The sequence below is a fragment of the Camellia sinensis genome, chromosome 2, assembly GCF_055761805.1.
Source record: "Camellia sinensis isolate YWXY chromosome 2, ASM5576180v1, whole genome shotgun sequence".
Classification (NCBI taxonomy): Eukaryota; Viridiplantae; Streptophyta; class Magnoliopsida; order Ericales; family Theaceae; genus Camellia; species Camellia sinensis.
The window spans coordinates 67,456,499-67,459,761 of NC_138962.1; the positions used below are offsets into that span (position 1 = coordinate 67,456,499).

Below are 3,263 nucleotides of genomic sequence, written 5' to 3' on the forward strand. Positions count from 1 at the left end.
GATTTTTTTTTTCTTTTTCTTTCTTCCTTTTCTTCTTTTTCTTCTTCGTTGAAACCAGAAGAAGAACAGAGGGGAAGAGGAGAGAGGGAGCCTCCGCCGCCTCCGCCCGCCGTCCTCATCGCGAGGAGCTCGTCGCCTCTGCCGCCTTCGCCCACCGCAACTCGTCGCAGCCCTGCGCAACCCCGCCTCCGGCCTCGACTCCTCATCCAACCATTTTTATGGCCCCCTCCCCTCCCTCCTCCTCCTCCTCCTCCTCCCTCCTCGCTCCTCCTTCTCCTGCTGAAAAAAAAAATCGAGCCACTCTCGAGCAACAAGATTCGAGCTACGAATCACTGCCGATCCTAAAATTTCATCATCAGTTTCGCTACGGAGCCTGTATGGGTTGTGGCTCGAATGGCTCAAAAGATGTTTCCCCCCCCCCCTCCCAAAATGTGATGCACATGGAACCCACGTGTTCTGGTTTGGATATCAAACAAATGAAAATGAAAATGAAAAATAAAACAAACACAGAAAAGAGAGGAGATAAGAGAGAAAGAGAGAGGGAACCAGAAGACCCCCGACTTGGGTTGTTTATTGACGACCTCAACGACCACCGACCTGGTGTTCACCGACGTCCTCAAGTAAAATATTAGGTAAGTTAGTTGTGTATTTGTGTTGATGTTTCCATTTATTTATCTCTGTATCGCAGACAATTTTGACATTTGCTGATATATAGAACTCTATTGGTTAGAATGATTCAATAGGTTTTCTGAACTCTTTGTCTGTATCCCTTGATTGTTTTTTTTTTTTTTTTTTGGTTGATCTAAAATTCATTTGTAAGAGGCAACTGTGTGATGTTTGTAATTATTTTTTTTTGGTTGTTCTAGAATGAGGCTCAGTTAAACATCTTCCATTGTAGTCATGCATGCCAATTGTTTGATGAAAGTCCCCATAGAGAAATTATCCTTATTTTACGTTATGAGTTGAAGAGAAAGACAATCATTGTTCCTGAGATGAAATTGATGGGCAAACCTTCAATTAATTAAATTATGGAGGGAGAACCGTAAGCATTCAACATGTCCATAAAATGAAATTTAATTATGTAATTTAATTGAAGAGAAAAGACAACCACTGTCAAATTACATCCATAATTCTTCTGTGATTTTATTACATGTTGTAATTCTTCTGTAAACATTGTCAAATTACATGTTGTAATCTTAATTATGTGATGTTATGATCTGTTAGAAAAATTAAAAGAAGAGGGGGAAAGAAAAAGAAAGAAAGGAAAGAGAAAATAATCACCCTGAAACAAACTTTGGTAAAACTTTCCTACCCATATATCATAATGCCCAGACAAGCAATCATGTGAAATAAGTAATACAAATGCACAGACAAACAACCATGTGAAATAAGTAATACAAGTTTGGAGACCATAGTAACATTTTACACAAGCATGTTATAACAGCCTAAATAAATAAATAGTTCATCTTAACTCACCTATCTTGCATTGCATTGGATGCCCTTAGGTGGTCCCTGCATACAAGTAAATGCACACAACGAGCATATTTAGTCAAGTATAATGCTTCCTCTATGGCTGTATCACCTCCTCCAATCATATTTAGTCAAGCATATTTATGTTATGTTGGAGAACCTTAGGAAAATTGAAATGTTGTGTATGAAAAATCACCCAAGTTGCATGTGATTTGCATTATATTATCATCTCACTACATGCATTTATACTTTATTTGTTGTGTGGTTAGTGGTTATGTTGTTTGAATTTTGGTTTCAAGCTACATGCTTCAATGGACATTGATTCAAACAATCCTTCATTAAATGGGACTGAGGAAGGTGAATAAGCGGAGAACAATCCATCATTAAATGAGATTGGTGAAGTTGAACAACCTAAGAAAGGGAATGTGTTTTAACTCAAAGCAAGAAGTTTATTCGTTTTATGCAAAATATGCGAAGCACCTCGGATTTGCTATAGCTTATAGGACACAAAATATTGGACAAGATGGGGAAGTAAAATACTTTGGAATTGAATGTGAGTCTGTGTAGAAAACTTTGTGAATAATTGGACCATTGAGGATAAAATAAATTAGCCTCCCTCTTCTGGTGAGTTCATGGCCAATAATTCAACATGGTTTCAGAGTTCATATTGCAATCTTTTGGTGAGACAATAGCAAGAATCATATAAACTTGTCTATTCAAGCATATAAAGATGATGCACATATTTTTATTTTATATCCATGCAGTAGTGGTACCTGTTTTAGTAATTCAACATTTCTCCAACTTTTGAACAAAATATATCCATAAATGAGTTAATTCAAACATTACATTACATCCATAATAAAATTACAACATCACATTCAATTAAACTCTTAACATTCAAACAGTACATTACATCCATAATAAAATTAAAACATGTCCACCATTACATCCATAATTAAATTACAACTTCACATTCAATTAAACTCCTAACATTCAACATGTCCATTACATCCATAATTACATTAATCAAATATACCCAAAACTAACAGTCAAGCATTTAAATTATTACATAATAAAGTACAAAACGATACAGAGTAGAATCACATAAATCATAGCCTTGAAATTGTTGTCCATCCTTTGAAGTCTTCTACCATGCTCATGTATTTCATTTTCCATCTCAGAAAGCCTTGCCCTAATTGAATTCTTCTGTTTCGATAGCTTTACGAGGTCCATTATTGGAATGGATTGTCGAGGTAACGTCCCCATCATCATCGTCCCCATCATCATCTCAGAAAGCCTTGCCCTGACATCATTTTGTTCGATTTGGTTTATGCCTGAATTTTTTTTTTTCACCGTGTGCTCTAGTTTGATGCTGTGAAATCAATTTTTCATCTCCAAAAATGTTCTCTTCTACAAGTTAGAAGCCAAAATGAGGCAATGCTATACAAGTTAGATAATAAACACTGGAACAAAGCTAAAGTGGCACTATAATAAAAATAAAAATAAAAATAAAATTCCAAATGTTCTGTTTTATATCCAACGTGGTGGTTACTGTTATGGAGGGACATTGTCAAAAATTCAAACTTCCAACAAAATATCCCAAGTCAATGCAAGGGCATACACAACACTGATTAAAAAAAAAACAAAACATAATTCCACTATGTACAATATAATAGTTGAGAAACAAAATCAGAATGATGACATAAGATCACAAGGCAAAACAAATTCTTGAATATTAAAACAAACTTCAATGAACAAAAAACGCTTTATACCAACTAGGAATTCTGATTCCA

General features: G+C 35.5%; 1 long non-coding RNA gene across 1 annotated transcript; it reads left to right on the forward strand.

Annotated features, from left to right (window-relative positions):
* The first annotated feature begins 490 nt into the window (after window positions 1-490).
* On the forward strand, window positions 491-2,251 carry LOC145819586 (uncharacterized). The gene is made up of 2 exons (XR_014360336.1): window positions 491-632; window positions 1,770-2,251. It is a non-coding gene; the product is annotated as an uncharacterized LOC145819586 (long non-coding RNA).
* Window positions 2,252-3,263: the final 1,012 nt, after the last annotated feature.